At 50.4% G+C, this 10,135-nt stretch overlaps 1 pseudogene; it reads right to left on the bottom strand.

Annotated features, from left to right (window-relative positions):
• Positions 1–1,473: 1,473 nt before the first annotated feature.
• Positions 1,474–2,410, bottom strand: LOC100899094 (adapter molecule Crk-like; annotated as a pseudogene).
• Between the last annotated feature and the right edge of the window lie 7,725 nt (positions 2,411–10,135).

Raw genomic sequence — 10,135 nt, 5'->3', positions numbered from 1 at the left:
CGCGGGTAGGAAAAGAAACGAGTGTCTCATTCCGTTTCCACTCGTGCCCTCCATCAGCAAAAATTATCATCGAATCTACGTCAGGAGAAAATCGCTCGTCATATCCGGGAAGTGCTATCGACGCGCGAGCTCGCTGTAGGAAGCTATTTTTCTCTATCGAGCGGAAATGTTCTGGAACGTTCAGTTAATCCAACATTCAGTTTCCCGCCCCTCCACAGACCTTAATCGATGTCAAGGGATCCGTCAGCGTTCTCACATCGTTCCTACTAGTCCCCGGGGCTGTCTCGAAGTAAAGAACGCGCCAACAAACGAGTTTCTGATTGAAGTCTGCTCCTGGAGTGGGCTCGGGGGAAATACAAGTGCTTGGTCGAATCTCATTCCCCAATCCTCGATGAGGACACCGTCTCCGAGCCAGAAGGGATGATAAGCGAAGCAGCATGCGGACAGTCGCCGAATCCGTAGACGCTCATCGTATACTGAGAGGAGAAGCGCGGGAGTTCGATTTCAGCCTGATTCGCGGCCCCTGGGAAAATTATCGCTCTTGCATACGGTTTCACGGGAGAGCCGGATTCTAGAATATTCGAGACACGCTCTCCTGCGCGGAAGACGGAGGACAGAGTCGGGTTTAAGTTCTCCGAGTAGAAGTCAGGTTACTCTGCTAAAATCATTTTGAGGCGCTCCATCGCGCCTCCAAGATCGAAATCGGGTGAGTACGTATGAACGACAGACGGACAGTACAAGCCGTTTGCCAGTGGAAACCTTAAGCATCTCCTCGTGCAGATGGACTCCTCGACGGACAGAGGGCTGCACGAGACGCCATCCTTTAGCTCTCCCCCACGCGGTCGATGACGTGATCATCAACGACGTTGGCGGGCCGCTGTTCGAAGTTATTTTCCTCTGACATACACCGGATGCTGAGCATGGGGCTCTCTCCGACCCCGGGCCGTCGGAGGCTTCATGGAGTTCTTGACGTTGCTAGGAGGTAATTGTGAGCAAATGAGGAAAATCCGGACTTGAATGAAACCCCCTCCCGATTCTCCAAGATCATCGCCGAGATTCGCGCACTGTAACGGGACCTTCTCGGAACCTTAGGCCAATCATGGAAGCAGGCTGCCGCGGGCCGTCCCCTGCAGCGACGATTCCGGATATGCGTCCGACCCTGCCACGCCTCTCGAGGGACTTTCTGAAGTTCCCGATTGTAGACTGATGAGAATAGTTGTCTCCTGATACAACGGCTTCTGAAATCAGAAGTTTCTCCGATGACCCCCTCCTGGTCTCACGGAAACTCAGGTTTGTAATTGAAGGCCGCGCCATCGACTTCTAGAAAAGGCCTTTATTCAATCGATCGGCCGTGTCTGGAGCTATTGAAGACTTCTAGTGAGAACGACGTTTTTACGCCGCAAAGGAATCGAAGGAACTCATTTACAAAGGTCTATTGAATAAAGAGATATGGGCATGAGCTATTCTGTGCTCTCACACTTCGATGCCGTGGCTCGAGGCCTCGAAGAACTCGACGTGAGTCACGGGGAAGAAACCTCTCCGACCTCGCAGAGAACCTTCCCATTGACCATTTTCGTGCCTCGAGATCACTGAGATAACGTCCCCTGTTTCCAGGCGGAGAGCCGATTTATCGTAAGCGTTGGGGATTCTCGCTTGCTTTACCCGAACTTTGAAAATGAGTGAATCGTCGCTCCCGGCAGTCCCCTCCCGAATTTCACTCGACGAGACTTGGGAGGGTTTCTGTTCCGAATCCTCCACGGGGTGCGCATCACGGTCCACCCTTTCCTCAGTGAGCTTTTGCGGCTTATCCCGATTTTTCGAGACCGTCGAATACAGATCGGGCCCGAATTCCTGGATATAATTCACTGGAATCAGACCAGTTTCTCCGAAATGGTCTCGGGCAGTCCACCACAGTTCTTCGTCTTTGGAAACTATCGTCAGGATATCGCCTTTTTTGAAATGGAGGTCCTCGGCGTCACCGCTACCCGTTAAAATCGTAACGAGCCCTGACCCTTTCGATACGTTCCGTCACGGGACGCAAAAGGGGCGTTGAGTCGAGGTAGTGCTTCTTGTAGAATTGTAGGAGGCTTGCCATATCGTCGAATACTCGCTCTCCGATTTTGAAGAGGGTTTTGTCGTTTTCCCGAATCCGATGAATGATGTAGTGCGAAACACAAGGAGTTTCTCTAACGCTCAGCACGATGTCACCCTGCAGCGAACTGGAGTCGCGCACCAAGAACACTCCGTCCTCGGCTGCGTTTTCCAATAATAGGCTGGTTGCTTCTTTGCGAGTCACAGCACCGAAGAACCACAAAGTCTCCTGTTCCAGCCAGAGTGATTTCCTATCTGGGGTTTTCGGAGGAAGATAAGCGGCGAAATCCTGTCCTTCAGCGTTGCGTCGGACACCCATCCTGGAAGATGGAGCTCAGAACAAGATCTGGAAACGAGAGAACGGGGAAACGGAAGAACAGGGGAACGGGAGTACGGGGAAACGGGGGAACGGGGCAAGGAAATGTCCGCATATGAGCATTACAACATCAGAAGAACCAGGTTTCCGTCATGTGCTTCAGGTTCTCAAAAACAGACGTTGCAGCGGAGTGCAACGGGTTCCGCTAGTACTATATGAAGCCGACTATCGATGAACCGTATGCTATCTACAGAGAAAATGAGGTTTATCATACTACTAGCGGAACCCGTCGCCGCTTCGCGGCGGTTGTTTTTGAGCTCTGCGTGGCGAACCGCCTTTTCAGTCATGACCGTGGTTTCACTCAATGTGGGTCTTTTCCTCAAGATTACTATTCGATGGCTGATTTGATGCTTATAATGCTGGGAACCAATGGAATAACTCCATTCTCCGGCCACACACTTTGGACATATTCTGACGGTTCCTCTTCTTCTTCAGCGTCGAAACCTGTTTAATGTTGAGATCTGATTGACGGTGACCATTGGACCCAAGAGCTAATCTTTAATTATGTAATTCCATTGTTCAAAGTAAAGTATCGCAGGATTTCTCCTTTCTTCACCTTGGTCGCGATCCGATGCGTCATTCTCGACGTCAAACTCTGCCGTGAAATATGCAAATCATGAGAATGAGACTTCGCAGACCAATGTGTTTTGATTCGATAATTTCCAAACGGGTAAAATATATTCCAGAGGGATCGCAAATAATGGTTCCGAATACCCGAATATCTACCGCAGCTACTGTTTGCTTCGTTTGGATTTTTTTCCTCCTCGGACTTGAAGCTTTCAAACGCATAGGAAGCGCCTGAAAAGGAATCCCGCAGCCTCGCTGTGATATCGGCGCTAGGTTGTGAATCATTTCTGATGATATAGGTTTATGAATAATATGTCAATGAATTCTTGCCTCCCTTGCTTTTTGTTGCCATCTCGCTCGGCGATTTCGCTTTCAAAACTTTGGCTGATTTCGCCGCTTCCCCGTTTCCCGCTTCCCTGCTTTCCCCGCTTCCCCGTTTCCCCGCTTTCCCGTTTCCCGTCTCCCCGTTTCCCCGCTTTCGCGTTCCCGCGCTTCCCCGTTCCCCCGCTTCCCCGTTCCCCTACTTTCCCATTTCCCCACTTTCCCGTTTCCCCACTTCCCGTTTCCCCACTTCCCCGTTTCCCCACTTCCCCGTTTCCCCACTTCCCCGTTTCCCCACTTCCCCGTTTTCCGCTTTCCCGCTTTCCCGCTTCCCCGTTTTCCCGCTTTCCCGCTTCCCCGCTTTCCCGCTTTCCCACTCTCTCAATAATCGATTCACGGCACCTGATAGTTATCCTTTACGGTGAAACCGAAGCGTTTTCTCCGGAAACCCAGCATGTATTTGGAGCATTCAGCGAGCGATCCGTAAACGAAAATCATCAGCACGAGCACTATGAACGGGAACCACATCGTGACAAAATCGCAGAAGAAGAGGAACACGAACTGGATGAGTCCTGTGATGGTTGACGCGTCCAAAGTCATCATGCTGCACGCCCTCAGGATCGCTAGCCCGATGCATAGAGCAAGACCGTAAAGAGCCCCAATCAAAGAGAGTCCCGGTGCTTTTTGGTGCGGACAGTCCAACCTTTGTGGAATATTCCTCGATCAGGATTCGAGGCAGCAATAACGCTCCGACAAATACTTTTCCGCATTGATCGAATGGAAATCTGATAGGTAAGATCTGTGGGGCTCGCAGAAGAAGTTCTGAATTTTTAGGGAATCGTCGAGGATTACTTGCCTCATCCAGAATTTGTGCAGCTGATTGAAAACGGTTGCCAGTTGCTTCCGTCGGAAGGTCAGAATGAAGATTGAGGAAATGGCCAGGCATTCGCGACACACACAGAGTCCAATCACGAATGTATCCAACTCCGCGGTGATGGAATTGTTCCCGAATCGAACCGGGATGATAGCCACATCGACGAGACCGGAATCGGCCACGTCTATCGCCAGAGCCAAGGTTATGATGATGCACTCCATGCACAGGAGAGCCACGAAGCCTGGCCCGGACTCGACAAATTCCCCGGAGCTCCAAATAATTGGATGGTTTCCTGTGACACGCAGAATCTGGAAAAGTTCTCGGGACCATGGTAAGTGTTTCGGCTTCTGCCTCATCATAGCAGCTGACTATGCTATGACTAAGCCGACTATTGGGAAATTCTACGTGCTTTGCTCAATTCCGCGCATGTTGTTCATATCTTTGTACCTGGTCATCGTCAGAAGAGGGTCGAAGAGACCAGTCGTGATTTTCCTAGATCAAGCGAGTGTTCGAGAGGAGCTGATTCATGTCCCCGAAGTTTTTTTCCGAGAATCTAAACGTCCTCCCGTTTCGATATGGTTGGCTCTATAAATCATTAGATATTCCAAGTTTTCATCATGATCATACAATATACATATATGAGGAGAGGCATGCCATGTTTCATGACCTCAAGCATCAGACCTGCGGAGGAAATCTGAGCTCATCTTTTGACAGGTTTCTCAATGCATGCCCATACTACGGCGGCTTGGAGTTCCTGTATTATTTTACTGCCATCATCCCGATTGTCTATTGGTGCAGCGTCGGAGTGCATTGAGAGATTCTTATCGGTGAGTACGCGACTTCATGGAAACGCTGCTCCGACAACGATGAGGAGTGTTCCGAAAGCATTCACCGGCGACCGCTTTCTTAACTTCTCTTCGCAAGAAACCTATCGATTGGTTGGAGGAATACACGACGTCGCTTGCAGACATCATCGTAGTGAATTCTCGATATATTGAGAGAGTCTTCCGCACAACTTCTCGAGGCTTGGCGCACATTCCCCTCGAAGTCATATATCCCACAGTGAACTTTTCTTTATTTGATTCCCCGTTGGAAGAAAACTGTTTGGAGCAATATACCGAGCTGAGAAACCCGGAGCTCACGAAGTTCCTGACCATGAACTTCTGCTGGAGGATTTGGCTCTGGGGGAATCGACCAGCTTGGCGGATCTTCGTCCAGAATTGCTCGCTTCAGACGGTCAACTGTCACGTGGTCCTCCTTGCCGTTCAGCGCGAGCTTGAAACTCTTTGGGCCTGCTTCAAACACTCGGGAAGGCCCCTCGTACTGGCGAGATAAGGGAGGTTTCACCGCGTCGACCCCTTCAAAAACGTATTTAGCGTTCTGTAGCAGGTTCGGGATCGTTCCGGCGTGCCTGATCTCCGCTCCCCGTTCCTACCGCGGGGGAATCGGCATGAGCGAGGCAAGCCTGGCCTGAAGTTGTTCACGACGCTCCGCAGGAATCTCTGAAGCTGGCTCCTGGACGAATTCTCCTGGAAGGAGATGTGGAGCATCCGCGGTGGAGCATCCAAAATCATCCTTGGGTACAGCGCGTAGACCCAGCAACACCCATAGCTCCTTTGTCCAGGTTTATGCCATCAGTCTTGCCGCCAGGGCCGCCTTCAATTGCCGGTCATCTGATCAGCCACGGGGATTTTTTCTCGCGACTTCTCGAAGCCAACCGGATACGTCGAGTCTAGAAATGATCCGCGGCAGACTGGGGCTAGAGCTCAAGCCTCGGGAGGTTCGAGGAAAACGAGCCCAGATCGGTAATTTCCCTCGGATACTCTTATCTTGATTTTCCTGAGTGGCTTCATCTCCTCGTCAACGGGCGATATGCTGGCTGCCTCCAAAGCCTGTGGTCGCCCCGAATATGAAGCTCTATTCGCGCTAGCGTTTTCATTTTCGAACGTTCCCATCCATTCGAGAGGCTCTTACTCAAAACAAATACGTCGGCTCTCGAGTTCGGTTCTCCCGATGTTTCATATTTTCACCGACTAGATCTCGAGTTTCGAACGGAATTAATCATATTCATCCACAATATTCACAATATTGCGGGATACGTATCATCACTAGGGCTGTGCATTCCATGCACGAAAAAACGAGACATAAGCAGGAAAATATGCACGAAAATATGCAGGAAAACAGATGATTTATTTTATTACCAATGCGCTCCCTGATCAACTTTCTTGGTTGCACGCCACAATAACGTACTTCCGTAGGTTCTCGAAGCTGAAAGATTGCCGATTCTCCCTGAAAATCGCCTTGTATCTGGAAAAGCTTCGTTCGACCTCGCACGAGACCAGGGGACAGAACTTCATCGCTAAGAGGTCGGCTGAATCTCACTCGACGGCAGGGCTGGAGCTGATTCCGCGGAGTACATCCCGGATTCGACAAAGCTCGACATACCCCACGTTTCCATCGATTACCTGCTCGAATTTATCGTAGACCTTCTTCAGGTTCATAGGCAGGTGCCTAGGTTCTCCGCGTAGGTTCTCAACTTTCTGTGTAGACTCCTCCAATGATAGTCCGTGTTCTTCAAGTGCGGTGATCGTTCTCGGTAGGTCCGAGAAGTTGGATGCGATTGCGATGACTCCCGCCTCCACCGTGGGGTCTTCGAAGAGCCGCTGGGCGACGTTGATGGCTGCTGCGTCACCTTCGTCTAGTTCAGAACACACGAAGTTCTTAAGACCGTTGAAGTTAGCCGCATAGTATTGCACAGCTTGGATCCATGTTCCCCACCTGGTTACTATGGGTTTGGGGGGAAGAGGCAGGCTGAGTTTCTTCTTGAAGAGAGCAATTCTAGACGGGGCTTTTAGAAAAATTGCCTCCATACTGGCGACCAGTTTATCGACTTTGGGAAACTCCGTGCGAACTTGCTCGCTCACTCGGTGAAGTCCATGCGCAAGGCATGTTATGTGGATCATGCGTGGGAAGAGGACTCTTAGACTCCCAGCAGCTTTCTTCATGTATCTTGCGCCATCTGTGGCGAAAAGTAGAACGTGGTTGTATTGGATGCCACCAGGATATAAGAGCTCCATGGATTTGTGAGGGGCCAAACAAGTGAGAGACCGTCGTAGCGTTCGTTTTTTCCAGCTCTTCGCAGGTGAGAAGGGAACTTCTGCCTAACTTCGAGCTCTCCAGTTTCCCTACGACAACGTTCGCAACGCTCCTCCCGGTTCGATCAGTACTCTCATCTATGGAAACCCAAATTTTCGATAAACCAATGATCTCTCTGATATTCTGGAGAAGGGACTCATACACTGGAGGCACATACTTCCTTTGCAAAGTCGATCGATCGAGAAGTTTCTTCGACGTGTATTTCTCAAGAAAATCCTTCAGTGCAGTGTTTGTCAACTTATACAAGGGTATGTCGGCACTCAGGAAAGCTCGACATAGATCCAGATTGAATTGGTTCTTTGGTTCATTGAAAGCGGTACTCAACAACTGCTGTTTCCGAACGATCAAACTTCGACTCTCTCCAAGAGCTCTAGGGATTTCTTGTTACTGTCGGTTTTCACATGTTGTTTAATCGTGAATGATCGTGGGTTGACGAAGCTCTTTGAGCAAACCTGACAGAAAAATGTGTTCGCGTCACAAGAAAACACATCTGTCCCGAAGGCTCCGACCAGATCCTTCAATGAGGGCTTCGCTTTCGGCATCCTGAAATCTCCATCCGGTCAGATTCGCAGAGGCCATCCGTGTATGCTGATGGAAGAAAGCCTGGGATTTACCGACGACCGCGATCCAACGCTAGGTCAATTCTCACCTCGCAACTCGTTGCTCAGGTTTGATTTGCTCGCAGCTTCAGTGACAGATCCGCTCCGAAGTACTCATTGGGATACTCCCTACTAGGACTCGGCTGACGCTCGACCACATCACAGGATCCGCGATCGAATCACCGCCGCTTGAGAAGCGCGCAACTTCGTCTCGTCCGCTGGTTCTGAGCTGCGCGAGTCAGGTACACGTTACGAGCAAGTGCACCGCGGTGCTACTCGCGGTAGTCTCGAGCTCCATTTAGCAGCTTCGGAATCAGCCGATTTCGCATGATTGTACAGGTTCAGATCAATTCACCACGGAACTTGGTCTGAAGTCTGAATCATGCCGAGGCTCGGCGACCGTCTCGATCCGTATTCCATCGGGGATCTCGAGGGAACGTCAGCTAGGAGACCGTGCACGGCGACTACGCTCTCGATGCTGCCATCGATCCATACCGAATCTCGAAGCACAGAAAGTAGCACCAGAAAGACGTTACCCGCGAAATATGCGGGAGAAGCAGGAAACCTCGGAATATGCATAAAAATCCGAAAATCATCGGAATATGCGTTTGTGCACGAAAATATGCGTTGCATAGAACGCACAGCCCTAATCATCACACATCCGGGGATGGAGGTTTCCGTGCTTCGCGGAGTTCCTCATGAGATTGAATTGTGTTCAAACAGTTGTGAATCACGAAGCCAAAGAGCACTGCGAGCATCGCACCGGAGAATGCCTGAAAAAGTCCCTTCATCCCCCGGAACTCCAGGGGTTTAGTACTGCCGTGGTCGAGCATGTCATATACTTTGTATCTACGTGCGAGGTCATCTTTAATTTCGATGATATTCGATTTTATGAACGATGCTGTCGCGAAATACAGCACTGTGGGTTTAGGCCCGTCATCTAATCTAAAACCGGGAAAGAGCCCGCCTTTCCAGTAGTGTTCCTCGAGCTCATCCTGTCGACTTAGAGAATTCCTCAGGTGATGAAACTTCAACAAATCATGCCGCTGGATCCTCTGCGTAATATCGAGATGTTTATCATAGTCGACGTGAGCGCCGAGACTCTCGTGACTAGAGCACAATGTTTGGCTCGCTTTCGAGTCAGCGATGAACTCGAAGGCGAGTTCTCGATCCCACTTGCCGATAATCATCCTGACGAGTTCTGGGTCGTTGCAGAGCGTGTGGTACTGAACCAGGAAGCCTAGCATCGTCCAATTCTTCATGCCAGACATCGACAAGGACATCGGAGAACATCCTTTGTTCAAGTTCTGGGGGTGACCGAGAATTGCAGATCAGAATTCTTTTCCAAGTTCCATATGTTCGGACTTGAAGGGTGTTTTCTAAGGAACCACGTATCCCGCTTAGCCGGAATCCCGCACGACTTCACCGAGCAATTTGAAGGCTGTACTCGTTGCTCGTATGTAGACGAAACTACTTCGCACTTCAGTAGGTTTATCGGATACTGGATAAGTAGCGATATGACACCCGCTACAAGTAGCACCAGAGTTTTTTGATCGGCAGAGTTTATCAAGGACTTCTGATCGTCACCGCTGAGGAGATGGTAGACAGTTCTCCAAGTCGAGAATGATGGAAGGATCGATCGATGGCTTTGGATCGAAAGCAACAAGGGCAGAACGATGAGGGACAAAACCGTGAGGGGCACTTCCAGGGTCATGTACTGCGGCAGATTTGAAATGATTTGAGGTTGCCATGACTGGGGAACAGCCAGCCGGACCGCTCGATACTCGAAGGTGGACACGAACTCTATCGAATCCTGGAAAGATGGGGAGTCATCAGGATGCATAGGAATGCATGTACCTAACAGATGGAAGGAGGAAACTCACGTTGGGACAGCTCTCCCAAGCGATTCCGTTGGCCTGAGAGTCTGGGGGGAAGTATATTCTCAGAAAGTCGAGCTCGATTGGAACGCTACGATTCGGTGCGGGAATTCCGGGTTCGAAGACACCGCGAGCGTCGTCCAAGAATATGACCCGCTGACTGAGTTTTTTCAGACATCCACCCCCAGTCTGTTCCTCGTCTTCTGTGGCTCTCTGCACAGTGTGGTGTCCGATGAGCACATTCGCTGTCCATAAGCCTAAGCAAGATGAATGT

This window comes from Galendromus occidentalis, unplaced genomic scaffold (genome assembly GCF_000255335.2).
Source record: "Galendromus occidentalis unplaced genomic scaffold, Mocc_1.1 scf7180000077525, whole genome shotgun sequence".
In the NCBI taxonomy this organism is placed as follows: Eukaryota; Metazoa; Arthropoda; class Arachnida; order Mesostigmata; family Phytoseiidae; genus Galendromus; species Galendromus occidentalis.
Note: the sequence above shows the minus strand (reverse complement) of the source record. Positions and strands in the feature narration are given on the sequence as shown.